General features: G+C 38.1%; 1 pseudogene; it reads right to left on the bottom strand.

Annotated features, from left to right (window-relative positions):
- Nucleotides 1-487: 487 nt before the first annotated feature.
- Nucleotides 488-8,426, bottom strand: LOC106701661 (small ribosomal subunit protein uS2-like; annotated as a pseudogene).
- Nucleotides 8,427-13,927: the final 5,501 nt, after the last annotated feature.

Below are 13,927 nucleotides of genomic sequence, written 5' to 3'. Positions count from 1 at the left end.
TATGTACCACAGCTTTCTTATCCATTCGTCTGCTGATGGACATCTAGGTTGCTTCCATGTCCTGGCTATTATAAACAGTGATGCGATGAACATTGGGGTACATGTGTCTCTTTCAATTCTGGTTTCCTCAGTATGTATGCCCAGCAGTGGGATTGCTGGGTCGTATGGCAGTTCTATTTCCAGTATTTTAAGGAATCGCCACACTGTTCTCCATAGTGGCTGTACTAGTTTGCATTCCCACCAACAGTGTAAGAGGGTTCCCTTTTCTCCACACCTTCTCCAGCATTTATTGCTTGTAGACTTTTGGATAGCAGCCATTCTGACTGGCAAGGGGGGCGGTCCTCTACTATAATGTCCAAATGTGGGAAATTAGTAATATGAAGTTAGAATGTATAGATTTACTTACTTTTGTAGAAATGTTCTTTTCTGTCATCTTTATATTTCCGTTTTTTGTTTAAGAGCTTGGTAGGGAACAGCTTGAGACCAGTCAGTTATCATATTCAGCATGGAAATGCTGAATAGGCACAGAGGGCGCTGCCTGCCCTCAGACTAATCTGCAACCTTGACTTTAGTAGCAGTAAACTCTGGAACTCGATAGGTTCATTCACCTTCAAGTTCCTCCTCAGTCACAGCCTTTCCAGCAGCGGCCCACTCTTTTCAATCTCCTCAGGATCTCTGTGGAAGTAGAGGTTAGGCGCAACCTCCTGTGAGTTCACGCAGGGAAACGTGCTGTGCATGCGCAGAATCTCCGGGTCCAGCAGCCACTGCGTCAGCCCCAGCTGAAGATGTTCCCTTGTTGCTGAATGGGGCGGCAATGTCTACATAGCCTAGAGGAGAATCTGTGTTACATAGAACAATAGTAGACAAGTTAACTTAAGAGGCCTCTGGGAGAGGCAGATGGTCAGTCCTGGGATCTGTAACTACGAGAAGTCGAGGCTCCTGGAAAGCTGCCTGGATCTGGTTAGTGAAGTTTCCAGAACTGAAGTGGCCAGCAATAGAGGTGGCCTGAGTATCAGCTACAGATTTCAGTGCGTCCCACTGGCCAGTATTCCTGAAGGAGAAGATGCCAATATCAGATGGATTTTCAGTGGCAACCATGGCATGAGCTGCTGGCAGAAACTTCTCCCAGGGTCTTTCACACTTAAGATGTAGATGCCACCATTTTCCTTTTTGTAGATATAATGTTCCATTTGAAAGTCAAGGTTGGTGCCACCTGAGTAGGTTCCTGTGGCAAGGAATTTAGGTACAGTCTCCTCCTTCATGTGCACTACCGCCAGGCAAGGGCTTCAAACATTGTGAATGCTCGCCTTTCTGACAGAAACTGAAGATGATACCGTTTGGACTCCTTTGCATAGTGTGGAAAGGTAGAATTTATTTTTCTCCTTGTAAGATAAACAAAATACATGTGTTTTTAGATCTCCACTGACATGCCCTAAAAGCTGTGACAATCCAGTAGAAAATGCAAACCTACCACCAAGATATAGTTTCCAAATATTATTTTCCACTTAGAAAAATTACCAGGGTTTCTTAAAATATATCTGTTATCAGAAATATTCAAGGTGAGCCTGATCATCTTATCACTTCTGAAATCCTGTACCTAGACTTCCTCATAGACCATGAAAGGACACAAGAGACAACTTGAAGGGATTCTCATTAGCCAAACATAGGACCATTTGAGCTTCAAATAGAATGAATATTGAAATACAGCAAATCTAATGAGTTGGCCAAAAAATGTGTTCAGGCTTTTCCAAATGATGGTATGAGAAAACCCAAATGAACTTTTTTGCCAACCCAGCATTAAAATTGATAATTATACTTAATATCCTACTTATTCTTAATCCCTCATTTTTCATCTGTTGAGATCCTACTTAGGCAACCAGCTCATTATTCAAGGAAATTCATACATAAGGTAAAATAATCAATAGGAATTGCATAGCAGGACTTATAAAATATTCACACTGAATCAGTTGGACATCTAGATTTAACTGTTATGTGAAATTTTGAAAATGGAGGGATAAATGAGAATTTCAAAATCAATATAAATAGAATAGTATATGAACAATAGGATAAACCAAATATAGAAGTTAGGAGATAATAAATGTAAGATCTGGAAATTTTTGCAATTCAAGACAAATGAAAAATAGAATCAGCAAGACAAAAGTTGATTATTTTAAAAAGATAACACACAAATGTTGGCAAAATTAAGAAGAATAGCAGTACATATAAACAATATGAGGGAAGAAAAAGGAGAAAAGACATAAGTAGAGGTAATACTCAGATTACCTAGAGAGAACAAGAAAAACTTTATGATAAGAACCTTGAATATTTAGACAAAATATTCAATTTACTAGAAACTGAGTTTTAATAATTGACTCAAAAACATTGTCTTTTAACAAATACATTGAATCAGTATTTTAAAATGTAAAATAACAAATACCAGGCCTAAGGTTTTCAGGAAAATTCTGTCAATTACAAAGAGAAGATAAATATAATCTTAAAAACACATTTCCAGAGAAGAGAGAGGAAAAAAATAAATTACTCCACAATTCACTTAATGATGCAAATATAACCTCAACATCAAAATCTGACCATAGGAGGCTAACAAAAAGAAATTAGACACAAAAGCACTTATTAACATAAAGATCTTAGACAAAATGTTAACAAATTTATCCCAGCAGTATGTAAGAAGCATAATCTCGGACTCTTTTGTTGACTATGATAGCTACTCCATTTCTTCTAAGAGATTCTTGCCCACAGTAGTAGATATAATGGTCATCTGAGTTAAATTCACCCATTCCAGTCCATTTTAGTTCGCTGATTCCTAAAATGTCTATGTTCACTCTTGCCATCTCCTGTTAGACCACTTCCAATTTGCCTTGATTCATGGACCTAACATTCCAGGTTCCTATGCAATATTGCTCTTTACAGCATCGGACTTAACTTCCATCACCTGTCACATCCAGAATTGGATGTTATTTTTGCTTTGGCTCCATCTCTTCATTCTTTCTGGAATTATTTCTGCACTGATTTCCAGTAGCATATTGGGCACCTACTGACCTGGAGAGTTCATCTTTTAGTGTCCTATCTTTTTGCCTTTTCATACTGCTCATGGGATTCTCAAGGCAAGAATACTGAAGTGGTTTGCCATTCCCTTCTCCAGTGGACCACGTTTTGTCAGAACTCTCCACCATGACCTGTCTGTCTTGGGTGGCCCTACACAGCATGGCTCATAGTCTCATTGAATTAGATAAGGCTGTGGTCCAGGTGATCAGATTGGTTAGTTTTCTGTGATTATGGTTTTCATTCTGTCTTCCCTCTGATGGAGGAGGATAATAGGCTTCCTGATGAGAGAGACTGACTGAAGGGGAAATTGGGTCTTGTTCTGATGGGCAGGGCCATGCTCAGTAAATCTTTAATCCAATTTTCTGTTGATGGACTCATTTGAAAAGACCCTGATGCTGAGAAAGATTGAAGGAGGGAGGATAAATGTATGACAGAGGATGAGATTGTTGGATGGCATCACTGACTCAAAGAACATGAGTTTGAGTAAACTCTGGGAGTTGGTGTTGGACAGCGAGGCCTGGCGTGCTACAGTCCATGGGGTCACAAACAGTCAGAAACAACTGAGCGACTAAACTGAACTAAATAAGCCTAATACATCATGACCAGTGGGCTGTTTAGAACTTTTCAAGATCAAGTTGTGTTTGCCTAACAGTACACTTAACTGTCATGTTGAGAAGAGACTGGCATGTGAGAAGAGGCAGAAGGTGGGAAATAGGAGCAGTGTTGCCAGATAAAATTTTGATTGGTTAAATCTGGCAACTCTAGCTAAGAGGTTATTGAAGTAATTGAAATGAGATATGTTGTTGGCTTATACCAGGATGGTGGCAAGGCAGATGGTGTGCAGTGATCAGATTCTGGAAAAATTTTAATGTTAAATTCAATAGGTTTTGATAGTCTGGATATGGATTATTTTCCATCTTTCTATCATCACTTGCCCAGCACTATGCTAGGCCATTATCATCCTTTACTGCAGTTCTGAAACAGCCTCCTAATTGCTCTGTTGCCCCAGTCCTATTTGGAACTGTTGCCTACAGTTCCAATTTCCAATTTAAATAGTATTTTGAAAAATAGAAATCTGATTATTCACTAAGTCCCTTCAATGACTAACATTTCCCTTTTGGATGTCTGACTCCTAGAAATCAATAACTATCACTCCAAAAGGCTATCACTTCCACTATGCAATCTCCACCTTCTGTCTGGCTGAGTCCTATTCATTCATTCTCCAGTTCTTAACCTAAATGTGGTGTTCTCAAGAAGACCATCACTCAGACAGGTTTTTTTCCATTGCCATTGGTTCCCATAGAATTCTGGTTTCTCCTACCTTCAGGATGAATGCTACCATTCATCAAGCTACATTATAATATTTATTTAACTGGATGTTTTATCAACTGTTTTGTAATTTGGAGAAGAGGGAATTGTAAGTATTTTACATTTATCATATCCTTAGAACTTGAAGAATGTTTGACACAGTACATAGTAAATAAATATTTCAGATGAATTGTTAATAAATTACCTAATTAAGTACTTGCATTTCATATTTGCACAAGGATTATTAAGATCTCCAAGAAAACAAATGGTATGCTTCATAACAGCATGCCAAATGGTGTTCATATTATATTTGCTAAAAATAACTTCATAGAATGAGTTTTTCTTTTACTTAAAGCATAAATTTATATATATGTCTTGCTGTTGCTAAGTTGTGTTTGATTCTTTATGACCCCATAGATTGTAGTCCACCAAGTTCCTCTGTCCATGGGATTTCCCAGGCAAGACCCATGTCTCCAGCATTGCAGGCAGATTCTTTACCACTGAGCCACCAGGAAGCCCCAATATATATATATATATACATATATATATATATATATATATATATATATATATATATATATATATATATACACACACATCAGTTCAGTTCAGTCGTTCAGTCGTGTCCAACTCTTTGCGACTCCATAAATTGCAGCATGCCAGGCCTCCGTGTTCATCATCAGCTCCCAGAGTTCACTCAAACTCATGTCCATCGAGTCAGTGATGCCATCCAGCCATCTCATCCTCTGTCGTCCCCTTATCCTCCTGCCCCGAATCCCTCCCAGCATCAGAGTCTTTTCCAATGAGTCAACTCTTCCCATGAGGTGGCCAAAGTACTGGAGTTTCAGCTTGAGCATCATTCCTTCCAAAGAACACCCAGGACTGATCTCTTTTAGAATGGACTGGTTGGGTCTTCTTGCAGTCCAAGGGACTCTCAAGAGTCTTCTCCAACACCACAGTTCAAAAGCATCAATTCTTCGGCGCTCACCTTTCTTCACAGTCCAACTCTCACATCCATACATGACTACTGGAAAAACCATAGCCTTCATTAGACAGACCTTTGTTGGCAAAGTAATGTCTCTGCTTTTCAATATGCTATCTAGGTTGGTCATAACTTTCCTCCCAAGGAGTAAGCGTCTTTTAATTTCATGGCTGCAATCAACATCTGCAGTGATTTTGGAGCCCAAAAAAGTAAAGTCTGACACTGTTTCCACTGTTTCACCAACTATTTCCCATTAAGTGATGGGACCAGATGCCATGATCTTCGTTTTCTGAATGTTGAGCTTTAAGCCAACTTTTTCACTCTCCACTTTCACTTTCATCATGAGGCTTTTTAATTCCTCTTCACTTTCTGCCATAAGGGTGGTGTCAGCTGCATATCTGATACTTCTCCCAGCAATCTTGATTCCAGCTTGTGCTTCTTCCAGCCCAGCATTTCTCATGATGTACTCTGCATAGAAGTTAAATAAGCAGGGTGACAATATACAGCCTTGACGTACTCCTTTTCCTATTTGGAACCAGTCTGTTGTTCCATGTTCAGTTCTAACTGTTGCTTCCTGACCTGCATATAGGTTTCTCAAGAGGCTGGTCGGGTGGTCTGGTATGCCCATCTCTTTCAGAATTTTCCACAGTTTATTGTGATCCACACAGTCAAAGGCTTTGGCATAGTCAATAAAGCAGAAATAGATGTTTTCCTGGAACTCTCTTCCTTTTTCCATGATCCAGAGGATGTTGGCCATTTGATCTCTGGTTCCTCTGCCTTTTCTAAAACCAGCTTGAACATCTGGAAGTTCACGGTTTACATATTGCTGAAGCCTGGCTTGTAGAATTTTGAGCATTACTTTACTAGTGTGTGAGATGAGTGCAATTGTGTGGTAGTTTGAGCATTCTTTGGCATTGCCTTTCTTTGGGATTGGAATGAAAACTGACCTTTTCCAGTCCTCTGGCCACTGCTGAGTTTTCCAAACTTGCTGGCATATTGAGTGCAGCCCTTTCACAGCATCATCTTTCAGGATTTGAAATAGCTCAACTGGAATTCCATCACCTCCACTAGCTTTGTTTGTAGTGATTTCTAAGGCCCATTTGACTTCACATTCCAGGATGTCTGGCTCTAGGTGAGTGATCACACCATCATGATTATCTGGGTCATGAAGATCTTTTTTATACAGTTCTTCTGTGTATTCTTGCCACCTCTTCTTAATATCTTCTGCTTCTGTTAGGTCCATACCATTTCTGTCCTTATTGAGCCCATGTTTGCATGAAATGTTCCCTTCGTATCTCTAATTTTCTTGAAGAGATCTCTAGTCTTTCCCATTCTGTTGTTTTCCTCTATTTCTTTGAATTGATCGCTGAGGAAGGCTTTCTTATCTCTCCTTGCTATTCTTTGGAACTCTGCATTCAGATGCTTATATCTTTCCTTTTCTCCTTTGCTTTTCACTTCTCTTCTTTTCACAGCTATTTGGAAGGCCTCCCCAGACAGCCATTTTGCTTTTTTGCATTTCTTTTCCATGGGGATGGTCTTGATCCCTGTCTCCTGTACAATGTCACCAACCTCCATCCATAGTTCATCAGGCAATCTATCTATCAGATCTAGTCCCTTAAATCTACTTCTCACTTCCACTGTATAATCATAAGGGATTTGATTTAGGTCATACCTGAATGGTCTGGTGATTTTCCCCACTTTCTTCAGTAAGTCTAAATTTGGCAATAAGGAGTTAATGATCTGAGCCACAGTCAGCTTCAGGTCTTGTTTTTGCTGACTGTATAGAGCTTCTCCATCTTTGGCTACAAAGAATATAATCAATCTGATTTCGGTGTTGACCATCTGGTGATGTCCATGTGTAGAGTCTTCTCTTGTGTTGTTGGAAGAGGGTGTGTGCTATGACCAGTGCGTTCTCTTGGCAAAACTCTATTAGCCTTTGCCCTGCTTCATTCCATATTCCAAGGCCAAATTTGCCTGTTAGCCCAGGTGTTTCTTGACTTCCTACTTTTGCATTCCAGTCTGCTATAATGAAAAGGACATCTTTTTTGGGTGCTAGTTCTAAAAGATCTTCATAGAACTGTTCAACCTCCGCTTCTTCAGTGTTACTGGTTGGGGCATAGACTTGGATTACTGTGATATTGAATGGTTTTCCTTGGAAATGAACAGAGATCATTCTGTCGTTTTTGAGATTGCATCCAAGTACTGCATTTCAGACTCTTTTGTTGACCATGATGGCCACTCCATTTCTTCTGAGGGATTCCTGCCCACAGTAGTAGATATAATGGTCACCTGAGTTAAATTCACCCATTCTAGTCCATTTTAGTTCCTTGATTCCTAGAATGTCGATGTTCACTCTTGCCATCTCCCGTTTGACCACTTGCAATTTGCCTTGATTCATGGACCTAACATTCCAGGTTCCTATGCAATATTGCTCTTTACAGCATTTGACCTTGCCTCTATCACCAGTCACATCCACAACTGGGTATTGTTTTTGCTTTGGCTCCATCCCTTCATTCTTTCTGGAGTTATTTCTCCACTGATCTCTGGTAGCATATTGGGCACCTACTGACCTGGGGAGTTCTGCTTTCAGTGTCCTATCATTTTGCCTTTTCATACTGTTCATGGGGTTCTCAAGGCAGGAATACTGAAGTGGTTTGCCATTCCTTCTCCAGTGGACTACATTCTGTCAGATCTCTCCACCATGACCCGCCTGTCTTGGGTGGCCCCACAAGGCATGGCTTAGTTTCATTGAGTTAGATAAGGCTGTGGTCCATGTGATTAGATTGACTAGTTTTCTGTGATTATGGTATCAGTGTTTCTGCCCTCTGATGCCCTCTCGCAACACCTACCATCTTACTTGGGTTTCTCTTACCTTGGATGTTGGGTATCTCTTCACTGCTGCTCCAGCAAAGCACGGCCACTGCTCTTTACCTTGGACGAAAGGCATTTCGTACTGCTGCCCTTCCAGACCTTGAACGTGGAGTAGCTCCTTTTGGCCCTCCTGCGCCCGTGTAGCCACCGCTCCTTGGACATGGGGTTGCTCCTCTCGGCCGCTGCCCCTGACCTTGGGCATGGGGTAGCTCCTCTTGGCTACCACCCCGACCTCGGACGTGGGGTAGCTCCTCTCGGCCTCGCTTTTGCGAGGTCCATCACATATGCATACATAAATATAAACTTACTTAAAACAGTGCACCTATTGACATTTTACTTTAAAAATAATTACTTCAATCCTGGAGTAACTAGAACTTCATTTGTACAATGTGAAAATGAAGCGAATGTTTCTTTCTACATATGTTATTCCACTACCTATCAATATGATAACTGAAAAGAATAGACACATTAGAGAACATTTATTTCTCATTCTGTAACCAATAGTGAAAGATAATGAATGACTCTAAAATGGAAGTGAATGAGATCTAAGAATAATTTTTAAAAGGAGGGAGCATATTTGAAACTTTAGGGAAGGATTAATAACCTAAGTATGTCATTGATAAAATAAACTTCACAAAATAAAGAACTAATAACAAACTAGAAACATTGTGTATTTGTGGCCTTTTTAAAAATAGTTTCTTTTCTGGTTTTAGCTAGAATTTTACCCAGCATTAATTGCATACTATCTACCAGACATACTCATGTGGAAAACCTGGTACACAGTCCCCAATGCCCAGAAAAATGCCTTTTCTTTTCCTTTGTAAAAATGAACTAGACTTCTTGAATAAAAGCTGATCCTGTGGCCTAGAATATAGTATGGCTGCCCAAAAGTGAGGAGGATTTCAGAGATGGCTTGGCTAGCACAAGAACAAATGAGCTCAGTTTAAAAAGGATTCTCATGATCTAAGTTTTGACAATATATACATAACAGAGGAAATACTACTGTAATTATTTGAAACAAGTCGAGTCTGTGAATGCATAACTCTTTAGTTATAATCATAAAAGGAAAGTTTAGTATGAAGTTTAAAAACAAGAACATTATAATGTAAGTGAAAGCTGATATCAATCAGTTCAGTTCAGTTCAGTTCAGTCTAGTCGCTCAGTCATGTCCAACTCTTTGTGACACCATGGACTGCAGCACGCCAGGCTTCCCTGTCCATCACCAACTCCTGGAGCCTACTCAAACTCATGTCCATCGAGTCAGAGATGCCATCCAACCATCTCATCTTCTGTCATCCCCTTCTCCTCTTGCCTTCAATCTTTTACACGATCAGGGTCTTTTCTAATGAGTCAGTTCTTCACATCAGGTGGCCAAAGTATTGGAGTTTCAGCTTTAGCATCAGTCCTTCCAATGAATATCCAGGACTGATTTCCTTTAGGATTGACTTGTTGGATCTCCTTACAGGGCAAGAGACTCTCAAGAGTCTTCTCCAACACCAGAGTTCAAAAGCATCAATTCTTTAGCACTCAGCTTTCTTTATAGTCCAACTCTCAACTTTATAGTCTAAAGTCTCAACTTTATAGTCCACATCCATACATGACTACTGGAAAAACCATAGCCTTGACTAGACGGACTTTTGTTGGCAAAGTAATGTCTCTGCTTTTTAATATGCTGTCTAGGTTGATCATAGCTTTTCTTCCAAGAAGCAAGTGTCTTCTAATTTCACAGCCCTAGTCACCATCTGCAGTGATTTTGGAGCCCAAGAAAATTAATTCTATAACTGTTTCCATTGTTTCCCCATCTATTTGCCATGAAGTGATGGGACTGGATGCCATGATTTTAGTTTTCTGAATGTTGAATTTTAAGCGAACTTTTTCACTCTCCTCTTTCACTTTCATCAAGAGGCTCTTCAGTTCTTCACTTTCTGCCATGAGCGTGGTGTCATCTGCATATCTGAGGTTATTGATATTTCTCCCAGATGTCTTGATTCCAGCTTGTGCTTCATCCAGCCTGGCATTTCTCATGATGTACTCTGCATATAAGTTAAATAAGCACGGTGACAATATACAGTCTTGATGTACTCCTTTCCTATTTGGAACAAGTCTGTTGTTCCATGTCCAGTTCTAACTGTTGCTTCTTGACCTGCATACAGATTTCTCAGGAGGCAGGTCAGATGGTCTGGTATTCCCATCTCTTGAAGAATTTTCCTCAGTTTATTGTGATCCACACAGTCAAAGAATTTGGCATAGTCAATAAAGCAAAAGTAGATGTTTTTCTGGAACTCTCTTGCTTTTTCGATGATCCAGTGGATGTTGGCCATTTGATCTCTGGTTCCTCTGCCTTTTCTAAAACGGTTTGAACATCTGGAAGTTCATGGTTCATGTACTGTTGAAGCCTGGCTTGGAGAATTTTGAGCATTACTTTGGTAGTGTTTGAGATGAGTACAATTGTGCAGTAGTTTGAACATTCTTTGGCATTGCCTTTCTTTGAATTGGAATGAAAACTGACCTTTTCCAGTCCTGTGGCCACTGCTGAGTTTTCCAGATTTGCTGGTATATTGAGTGCACCACTTTGCCAGCATCATCTTTTAGGAATTGATTGCTGATATCAATAAACTTTATTTAATTGGTTAATTTAAATGATAAGGGAATGTAATGTGTATAAAATCCATTTTCTGTTAAGAAATTATCTTTTTATGAAGAATAAAGTTGTACCTTTCTAAATATTTGTTATGTTTAGGAAAATTAAGACCCTACAGAAACAAATTGGTTATAATTGGTAATCTCCCACCCTATGTAGGAAGAAAGAAATTTCAAATGGTTTTTGCAAGATGAATCAGCTAAATATCATATTCTTCATTGACCAAATCCTGAACTCTCTGAATGATGAAACTAAATATAACTAGATGATAATGTGTTACTTATCTACAATTTTGATTACAAATCAGATCAGTATACAATATTTAATAGGCAGCAAACTATAGAATGTTGGACAAGTGAGAATGAAAAAAACTGGTTACTTTGGGAAAGCTCAGCAGCATATAGGATACCAAAATTTAAGAAAAAAGTCTCAAGTTTGACATTACTTAAACCTTATTATTAAAATAAAGGGATTAGGAGCTACAATTTGAAGTACCTTAAAGGGCACAACTGTATCCCATACCCCATTCAAAAAGTAATTAGTTGATATCCAGAACCTACAACTTTGATTGGTTTTCTTGACATTTGGATTGTTTCCAATCTACGTACCAAGATGACCATAGCTGTGAACTTCTGAAGTCTGCTTGGTGAGACAGAATTACTCTGTTTCATTAGAACAACTTCCTCAAAGTAAAAAAGCGCCATCAAAAGTATATAAAGATTTTAAATATTTTAATATAATTTGCAAAATTTCATTCAGAAAGTCTGTAATGATATACACCATAAAAAGTTGTGTATGAGAGTAATTTCCCCATGTATGTGTATATCCAAGACAACTGGTTGTCTCCCCAATGTCTGTTCTCTCATTCTTTACTAACAGCTCATTTCATTCTAGATTTCAATGTGCCAAGACCGAAACTGAATTTCCTAGTGCCCCTGTACCCAGAAGTGAACAACAAGGTGAAGCATAAATTAGGTAAGTCTTCTGGATATCCTCTATCCTTAACAAGACATTATGTTAGGGATATAGCAGCAATCTTGGAACCAGAGAACTTGATAACCAAAATCACTTGCTAAGGATGATGATAATTTTGAGAATGAATACTTTTTTATTTCCTCTTTGGATCCTATCTCCCAGTTATGCATTCTAGAAATGCATTAAGTTCAAGCACCATACAAAGCTTGGCCCACCTTTTTATCCTCAATGCCTAGCATACTGGCTTTCTATAATAATGGTATTACAGAGAGCTATCACTAAATATTTGATGAATAAATTAATAAATATAATAATTCATATTTTTACTAGCTAGAATATATCTTCCAGTGTTTCTTGTGAAAGAACATGGTGGTTCACTTTCTCTGCCCTACATGCCACCTATGTATGTTGACAGACTATCTGGAATATAAATTTTTTTTTTACTTCTTTTTTCTCTCAAAATATTGTAGATTTTACTCTATTCTCTTCTTCATTTGTTATTGCAAATGTTCCAAAGTCTTTTTTTTATTCCCTGGAGTAAAATTTTCATTTTCTGCTTTTTGATTGTAGAATTATTAATTTTTCATGAAATGTCTCACAAATTCACTAGGATGAGATATTTTTCTTGGTAAACACTTTGTCTTATAAGTCAAACCTTTCTTCAGTTGTGTGATATTTTACTAAATTAAATCTTATATTGCTTTTCTTTCATTATCTTTTGGTTTTGATCTCCTCCTTAGGAAGATAAACTTTCTCATTCTATCTTCCCCATGTCTTATCTTATAGTTTTAATTGTCATACTCTCTTTTCTGTTTTTCTGCATTCAGAGAAAGTATCCTTGGTTTGCCTTCCATATGATGGATTCAGCTTCCCCACACCATCACTACACTTCACTGTTTCTAAGACTGAATTTCAATCTGCAATATTAAACCCTTTGCCATGTTTTCTTGTCTCACTGCACTCTATTCATTTCTTTCTGACTTTAAAATCAACTCAAATTTTGATTATGGGTTCTTGTATTTTCATCATAGACAAGAGCATATCAGTGTCTTAAAATTAATTTTACTTCACATGGTACATTTTTGTCCAAAAAAAAAAAAGTTTTCTTTATTTCATTTTTGTGGTTGTTGTTGCAACTTGTGATATGCATGAAATAGAAGATATAAAACTTTGGTGTTATGTCAGTATCAAGTCTAAATCAGTGAATTCTCCTTTCTCATAATAACCTTGCTATTGGAATTATTTTCTTAATTTGCAAAACAAAGAGATAGCTAATTAGCCCATTCTATAGCTGGTACATAATATTTATTATTATTGTTACTATTTTGTAATTGTATCTGTTTTATGTAAGTTTTCTGGTCTAAAGGAAGGATATCTTGGTTTCACTACCTGGTTATATGCCCACTAGAAAGAGATTTTCTGGATGTCATCAGAAACTCTTTTCTTTCACTAGCAGAGATGGTAAATAAAGAACTATGGTGTATTCTCCAAAGGACAATATTCTCACAGCTCAGACAAGGCTGATTATGGAACGAGAAACATGGATAAGGTGGATTGGGAGGACAGATGATACAATCCTCCCTTTTTTTTCCAGTGGGAAAGTGAAGGTATTTAATAAACACATGAGTGAAAATTTTGTGGTCCCTTCTTCCAGCCGTATCTCTGTTGTACACACCAACATCCTGCCTCAAGACGTCACTTACACTTCAGTAAATAGAAATACTTCTTTAAGCTTTGCAGACTGAAGATTCCTAGTTTCCAATGCTGTTAAAAGATTGAAACTTAGGGGAGGATTTTGATGTGTATTCCAATGGTCATAACCAAATAGTACTTATAATATTATACGCCATCATACCCTGAAAATCCCTACATAATATCTACAATGTTCTTAAGGGTAAAATTATTACAGGTCCCAAAGAATAACTGACCAAGACTCTTCTGGTACACAAATAAATGGAATGTTTAGATCATCTATCAGTTTTCTATTTTTTTTATACTTCCAATTAAATTTTAAGCTCCAATAATATATTATGTTTATATTTATAGTCCAAAATATCCACTAGAATGTTAACATATATTATAGATGA

The sequence above is a fragment of the Bos mutus genome, chromosome X, assembly GCF_027580195.1.
Source record: "Bos mutus isolate GX-2022 chromosome X, NWIPB_WYAK_1.1, whole genome shotgun sequence".
In the NCBI taxonomy this organism is placed as follows: domain Eukaryota; kingdom Metazoa; phylum Chordata; class Mammalia; order Artiodactyla; family Bovidae; genus Bos; species Bos mutus.
This window is presented reverse-complemented; position numbering and strand designations above follow the sequence as displayed.